Here is an 8,811-nt window from a genome sequence, read left to right as displayed (position 1 = left end):
CAATTACCGATGTTTCGAGCCTGAGCCTTCTTACCTATGGACGCTGCAAGACTGGCTGAGGTCCTCCAGCATTTCAATGTGTTTTTATTACGACGAATTTTCCAAGTTCCTGAGCATCCATAGCTTTCTCCACGGTAAATACAGGCAAGAAATACATCAAGGACTAAAAAGGACTATTAAAGAACAGTGAGCAAGCTTGCAGAAGAAACAATTCTAAACATTTATTCTTCCTGAAATTTTATAGCAATTTAGATCCCACATAAATCAACAAGGCCTTGGGGAGTGTTATAGGACAGAGACATTTTGGCAAGTACATAGTGCCCTGAGTATACTTGCCTTCTTCATTCAGTACAAGAGTTGGGAAGTCAATGGAAAGCCTCATCTTGAGAACAGATGTGGCAGACAGAGAAAAGAGACAAAAGGATGGCATCGTTAAAAGAGAGGTGGAGCTGAGGTCGCTGTGAGTCTGTGGATTTATAGTTGATATTGGTTGATAGTTTGTCCATTGAAAAGGCAGAGATCCAGAGAATGGAGAGGTGTCAGAAATGGTCCAAGTGAATTTGAGGGCAAGGTGGAAGTTAATTGCCAAGGTGATAACATTTGTTGACCCCAGCTTTGCTTCAAGGACCTCTGCAAGTACAATATGAAAGCTTTAAAAATCAACAGAGTGCTGAGAGGATGCAGCAGATGACCACAGCAAATGGCAAGGTATTCTTCATCAACACACAGAGCAAGGCGAAAGAGTGTTCTTGGGTCAGTTTGAGGAGTGAAGAACACAGTGGACAGCCCTACACTTGCAGCAACTGTGGCAGAGGCTTCAGTTCCAGGATTGGCGTCTCTAGCCATAGTCCATGCTGCTCAACAAACCAGTGACTACAAGAGGTGCAGTACCCATAGTCAATCACGACCGACAGAGGCCAAGAAGATGACATTGATGAGTTCCTCACGAGTGGCAGAGAAAGAGTTGAAATGGCAGGAGAGAATTGAAACAAAGACAGTTTCACATAGGCAACAAAAAAATACAAGTATAGTTAAGACCAGTGCCCAAGGCGATACCTTGATTTGTGGCAAGTAGGTGGGATTGAAAGAGAAGGTATTGAGTGAAAATAGTTCTGCCCCTGTTAGTGGCTGTAAAATACCCATCCCAGTGTTCACTTCTTCCTGCTGTTCCACCTAGGTTCTCTTTGTTCATCTTTTCCATTCTTTATTACTTTAATTCTCTCCCCTCCCCCATCAGATTCCATATGTCCATCACCTGTGCACACATTCATCTTGGCCTCCTCTCCCTTGGCCTATCCCTACCGTATTTGGTTCCCTATCACCTTCCAGCCTCCCGCTCTCCCTTCCCTCTCCCCTACCACCCACCTGGCTCCATCCACCCAATCATTATGTCTTTATTACGCACCAACTCTAAACTCCCCTCTCCCAACTGCTCCACCTGACCATCATCTCCCATTTCACCTGGGAGCAGCGGTCTCACCCCTCCCTCTCATCTCATTACACTAGCTACCTTCCCTTTGTACCCACCCAGACCTACTGCACTGTCTCAACCCAAAACAATGCTTCTCTACATGCTGCATGATCTGCTGAATTTCTTCGGACAGGTACTTGGTGTCAGCAGGGAGGAAAGAAGTTTGGTCCATCAGGAGTCAGTATTGGCAATTTTACTGCTTCGAATGGATGAAGTCAGAAGACAAAACAGATTATTTACATTTCCAGATACATATATAGGAGGGGACGTGGAAGGAAATGAGTTTTATGAAACTACAATCATCGATAGAATACCACACACCAAACTGGAAGGAAAAGGCAGCAGCGTTATCTATGAATAATGTTGAAATGGCCAAGGATCAAGTTTAGAAAGAAATGGGAATCATGGTGAAACATTTGCTCAACATGAAAGAGTTAGCCAGGGGCGCAGTGCTGCCAGAGTGCCACTCTAGCACTTCAGAGGGCAGTTCCAGGCACCTCACGCGGCAACTCCGGCACCTCGTCGCCGCTTTTGGTGAGCGCCGGCACCTAAAAAGTTAGCACTGCACCCCTGCGGGGGCGGCACAATTAGTGCAATGCTATTGCTACAGCAGGGACCAGGGTTCGAATCAGGCCCTGTCTGAAAAGAGTTTGCATGTTCTCCCCATGTCTGTGTGGTTTTTCTGGTTTTCTCCCACTCTTCAAAATTTTACGGGGGGGGGGGGGTCTTAGGTTAATTGGACGGCACAAGCTGGCAGGCCTCAAGGGGTTATTACCGTGCTGTGTGTCTAAATCAAAATTAAAATAAAAGGAGGAACAAAAGCTGCATTTATGTGCCACCTTCCTTTATATCAGAATATTTCCAAAAGCTTCAGGACCAACAACAGACTTTAGAAGCTTACTCATCAGTGCACTGCAGGGATACATTTAATAATTTTAGAACGGCAATCACCAAAATAAAAGAAAGACTAATCATACTGACAAGTGGAAGAATAGTAATCAGAGGAATTATGATCAGACCATCTGTCTGGTCAAACTATACACATCCAGCTGTGCAAATCACAGTGAGGTAGTCGAGCAAGTAAAACTAATCTCTAGTAAAAACACAACGCTGGAGAAACTCAGCATGCGTTTATATAACAAAGATAAAGATACATAGCCAATGTTTCAGGATTGAGCCCTTCAGGAGCAAAATGTAGGCGGGTGCCTGGAGAAAATGGTTGGGGGAGGACAGGCAGGAGGTAATAGGAGGTGGATAAGAGAGGGAGGTCACAGCAGCAAGCAGGGGGAGGGAGAGCGGTAATCTCTTGGAGTTAGAGACGTGAACACAGTTCAGATCATACAATTCCACTCCTTCCCTCTGTGGACTACACCTGTACTTCCTTGCTATCTTGGAAAAACAGTCAACATGTTAAAAGACTCATCCCACCCTCTTTACCCTTCTCACTTCAGAAAGGTTCACAAGTGTGAGATCTTGTACCACTAGATTCAAGGACAGTTTCTTTTCCTCCAGTGCCAGATTTCTAAGCAAGCCTCATACTACAAAATAATGTTGCCTTTGCTCTGAACTAACTGACCTCTCTCCGTTACTACGAGCTGATTGCTAAACAAACTTTTTCACTGCTACTCGATTTCAGTAAAAATTCAAGCGACGGCAAAAAAAAGTGAGGAAAACAAATAGGTGAAAAATATGAAAGCTGAAAATTGGCGTGCCTTGCAATCTCAAGCAAACGGAAAATTCACTTATCTGGCAGCTTCCAATCCCCATAGGAGCCAGATACCAGGGGTTTTACTGTACATATGAAAATAAACTTGATGTCTTAGTTATGGAGAGAGAAATTTGAAGCTTTATCTTTCAATCTTAAATGATGTGGGGCAAGGGTAGCACACTCTACAAGCATACCACAAAAATGATACCATGGAACATAAATTAGGATGCCCTGAAGCATTTTACAGCCAATAAGTTAATTTTCAAATGTACTAATGTTTTTAAGCAAATAAAACAAATTAATTTTCACACAGAAAGACTGTACGGAGCAGATTAATGGCATATTAATCTCATTTTGTAGCTTTGGCTAAAGTAGGTAACAAAGTCTCCCTGGTTTTAAATACAGTGTTCCTTTAGCATGGAGAAACTGCAGATGCCAGGAAATCAGCAATTGGCAGCATCAGTAAGGAGAAAGGAATTTTCATTCCAGGTCGAAACCCGGCATCCAGACTGAGAGCGCGGATGTAATGGGAGTAGAATAACAATAGCAAAGAATGAGTTGCCAAAGGAATTCAGCCACTCAGGTACATCTGTGTAAAAGGAAGTAGTGATCAGTGTTTCAATCCTGATGAAGGACCTCAACCTAAAGTGTTTGTGATCCCTTCACTACCACAGATATTGCCCGTCCTGCTGAGTTCCTCCAGCATCCTCTCATTTTCACTCCAGGTTCCAGCATCCATGGTCTTGTGGTTCTCTTAAATGTCACTGAGAAAAATATACTCTTCTCAAAGAACAAGCCAGTGGTTCTTAACCTTTTTCTTTCCACTCACGTACCACTTTAAGTAATCCCTATGCCACAAGTGCTCTCTGATTAATAAGCGGTTGCTTAATGTGGGGTGTAAGTAGGAAGGGAAGGTTGAGAATCACTGCTCTAGGCCCAATTGTTACTGAAATATTTTGCTTGAGAAAAATTGACACTAGCCCATTTCCTTTGGAGTTCGGAAACCGTGCACATAACAGTGGTTTTCAAACTTTTTCTTTCCACCCACCTTAAGCCATCCCTTACTAATCATAGAGCACCACACCTATGGCATAGGGATTGTTTAAAGTGGTATGTGAGTGGAAAGAAAAAGACTGAAAACCATTCAATGGTTGAAGAGAGTCAAAGACAATTGAGAAGAGGGCAAGAAGGTTCCAAGATAATAATTATATTAAAGAATTGGGAAGGCAAGTAGACAATATGAAATTAAATCATAAAATAAACAGCAAAATATTTTACAGACATGTGGATAAAAAAAGAAAGATTGGCATGAGAACAAGGGTATTAAAGAATAGATAGATGATAATGATATACCAGAAATATTACATAACTATTTAAATTTACTTTTTAGAAGTAGAATGGTAATGAGACAAATAATAAGCTGCACATTTAAAAAAGAAAGGAATATATTACCAATTATACACAGGAAAGAAAAACCCCTGATCCAAATGAAGTACGTCAATACATCTTGAAAGAATCTACCGTATATGTCGGCATATAAGTTGACCTTCAGGTAAGTCAAGTCCCATTTTCAGCCTCATTTTCATTGTTTTATCATATATCGGGCAGACAAGTTGACCCTCCAAAAATCATGTTGACTGAGCTGTTGGGAGTTGGGAGAGGAGAGTTTGCCTCCAGCAAAATGACAAAAATATGAAGCAAGTTTTAAGTTAAAAGTTATAGAAATGGCCAAGAAATCCAGCAATTTTTTCTATTAAACTGGTAGATTGAAAATTTGTCATAGGAAGGGTTCTCTTTAGTGTTTTAGGGTCACCTTATAAGCCGAATATACTTCAAGCATTTTTTTTTAGTTGAAAAGATCCCATTTTTGTATCAGGCGACCAAGTCGACCCCTGACTTTTGAGGGTTTCAAGAGTCAACTTATACACCGAAATATGCAGTATGGAAAAGATAGCAGAGTGAAACTACACATTTCATAATTGGTTAGAAAAAAGGTACAGTGCAGAAGGATTGCTGAAGAAGGGGGAATGGAATTATGCCCATGGTATAATACTCAATGCAAGACCATAAGACACATGCAGAAATAGGCTATTCAGCCAATCAAGTCTGTCCAGCCATTCAATTATGAGCTGATCCATTCTCCCACTCAGTACCACTCCCCAGCCTTCTCCCCATAACCTTTGATGCCCTGGCAAATCAAGGACCAATGAATCTGTGCCTTAAATACACCCAATGACTTGGCCTCCTCAATTACCTGGGGCAACAAATTCCAGAGATTCACCACCTTCTGGCTAAATAAATTTCACAGGATCTCTGTTATAAGTGGATGCCCTTCAATCCTGAAATTGCGCCCTCTTGACCTAGACTCTGCCTGCATGGGAACAAACATTTCTACATCTACTCTCTCCATATTCAACATGTTTCAGTATGATGCCCCTCATTTTCCTAATTTCCAATGAATGCAGACCAAGAGCTGTCAAACATTCCTCACATAACTCTTTCATTCCCAGAATCATCCTTGTGAACCTCCTCTGAATCCTCTCCAATGTCAACACACCTTTTCTTAAAGGAGACCAAAAACTGCTCACAATACTCTGAGTTCTTACCAGTGCCTTATAAATTTTCTGAACATCACATCCCTGCACTTGTATGCTATTCTTCTTGAAATAAATTCCAGCATTGCATTTGCCTTCTTCACCACCAACTCACCTAAGTTTACCTTCAGGATATCCTGCACGAGGACTCTCAAGTCCCTTTGCATCCGGGAATTTTCAATTTTTTCACCATTTATAAAATAGTCTGCCAAACTGCATGACCAAACACTTTCCAACATTGTATTTCATTTACCACTTCTCTGCCCATTCTCCTAATTTAAATTCTTTGGGACCCTGTTTCAACACTTCTTGCTCCTCCACCTATCCATATCATCTGCAAATTTTGCTACGAAGCCATTCATTCCATAATCCAAGTCACTGATGTTCAACATAAAAAAAGAAGCGGTCCCAAGTCAGACTCTTGTAGCACACCAGTAGCAACAGGCGACCAACCAGAATATAATCCATCCCTGTAATCCAACTCTCTGCTTCCTGTCAATCAGCCAATGCTCTACCTATGCCTGTATGCTTCCCATTATATCATCTTAAGTAGCCTTATGTGCTACATCTTGTCAAAGACCTTCTGAAAATCCACTGCCTCTCTTTTATCTAGGCTGTTTGTCATTTCTTCAAAGAATTCCAATAGGCTTATCAAGCAAGATTTTCCCTAAAGGAAACCATGCTGGCTTTGGTCTATCTTGTCAAGTGTCTCGAAGTACTCCATAATTTCATCCTTGACAATGGACTCCAGCATCTTCCCTTCCCCTCCCCACCCAAATGGGGGGGGGGGGCCATGAGGGATAACCCGGTTGATCTTTCGGCAGTTCTGGATATACTGCTGCTGGGGATGAACCATGACAAGAACCCTTGCATCAATCAACCCACACTATTAGCAAATCTGCATTATGCAAGGAGGTGAGCAACTGTATCCCTCCACCATAGTCATTTCATAGGAAACTAATGAATGAGGTCAGAGAATGAAAGGTCAGGAGACAACAAGGGGATTGATCACTATCTAGGTTAAAGATAAACAAGCATAGAGTGGGAGTGAAAGGAAGCTATTCAAAGTGAAAGAAGCTGAGTAGTGACATTTCACAAGGACTAACACATGGACTACAGCTGCCTCCAATTTAATTAATAGTAACTGAAGAAAAGAATATCATCTCTAAATTTGCAGATTAAATCAAATCCCAGAGGAAAAAGATGAAAAGTCAATGATGTGACAAATTATAGCAGACTTTTGATAAATTTTCAGTGGACAAATAATTAGCAAAAGTTCTAAACAGATAAATAAATGCAAGGCAGTACATTTTAATAGGAAGAACAACAAAATTACTTTTTGCATGGAAAATAGAGGAAGAAGATCTCCCAGTACGTGTACATTGGCCAGTTAATGCTGCCCCACAAATGAGCATATTCACAATAAAAAAATAAACCTAGCAATTCTAAAAGGAACTGAAATGTAGGGAACTTCTAGTCAGTCTATACTGAACCTAGGTAGGAACACACAGGGTCATGCATACACCTGATCACCATTTAAAAAAAGAAATACAGGCAATGGAAGGTGTTTAGAGAATGCATATACTGAAAAGATTATATGAATATGTGAAGGAATAGGCTTTAGAAGGGAATGAACAGATGTGTCCTCCTCCCCTTGCTTTAAAAATAAGTTTCAGGGATGGTATTTGAAGTTATAAAAGACTGTGTAGGAGTGGATAGAAAAAACATTTCCACTTGTGGGCAAGTGCATAGATAGAGTCAATACAAAATGGACATTAAGTAATTCAATTGAGAATGCAGAAGAAATTCATTTACCCAAAAAGCGGCCAGAAAGGTGGGGATGTAACATAGTGAGGGGTTTGAGGCAGATGGTTTACATGCATATAAAGGGACAAGCATGTGGAGGAGAAAGGAACAGATGAATATATTAATAGTTTTAGACGATGCTTGACTGGAGAACAACCAGCAGTAAACATGTTGGCTTATTTGAATGGCATATGCTAGGATTGTGATTCTATGCGCACAAAGCTTCATTAATGGACTAAAAGGAAATGGAGCAGTTAACATATCAATTCCAAATACTAAAAATCAAAACGGTTTTTCCTAAAAGACCCATTGAGAATTCTTTAGAATTCTTGGTGTTCTGAGCCAGTGATACCATCTCAATTTTCTATTTGGGTCTAATGCTGCTGTTTTCCTGGAGAATTTCAACAACTGAAGTGAAATGGGTGCTATTTCCACCTACTGTTTATCAGTATGAATCATTTTAAAAATTATTTCCTGCAAGATTATTTTGTAAGTTGAGAAGTGAAACAAGACCTAATTAGAAAAAAAGATTTGGGTTTTAAATCTAGTTGTCAATTTTCACCAAGAAAATTAATAACTAAAAAATACAAAGAAATAAAATGCAATATTTCTTTACTAGACAATAAATACAAGACTTTAAAGTGCAAATTTTATTAAGTTGTATAACATCTGATCAAAGAGGAACTTTGAACCTCTATTATTAGCACCCTGCTAGTAAAGATGATTTTCAAATGTATTGACACGTTCCATCTCCAACGCCATCAGAACCACTTTGATCAACAGTATTAGAACAAAAGAAATTCACCTTTGTTTAGGCCACACTTGGAGCATTGTGTACAGTTCAGGTTTCTACATTACAGGATGAGAAAGCTTTTGAGAGGGTGAAGAAGTTCATTAGAAAGTTAATAGCTACGAGGAGGTCGGGCAAACTGGAATTGTTTTCTCTGGAGTATAGAAGGCTGAGAGGTGATACGAATGTAGTATATAAAATTGTGAGAGACATAATTAGAGTAGGTAATCAGAATATTTTTTTCTAGGATGGAAATATCAAATACATGAGAGCATACATTTAAGATGAAGTGGAGAAAGTCTAAAGGAGATTTGTAAGGCAAGAATTTTGCACAGAGAGTAGTAGGTGTCTGGAATACTCAGCCAGGAGAGGTAGTGGAAGTGGATAAAATAGGAATATTTAAGAGGCATTTAGATAGGCACACAAACAGGCAGGGTATAAA

Source organism: Narcine bancroftii, chromosome 12, assembly GCF_036971445.1.
Source record: "Narcine bancroftii isolate sNarBan1 chromosome 12, sNarBan1.hap1, whole genome shotgun sequence".
In the NCBI taxonomy this organism is placed as follows: domain Eukaryota; kingdom Metazoa; phylum Chordata; class Chondrichthyes; order Torpediniformes; family Narcinidae; genus Narcine; species Narcine bancroftii.
The sequence above is the reverse complement of the archived record's forward strand: the minus strand, read 5'-3'. Positions refer to the sequence as shown.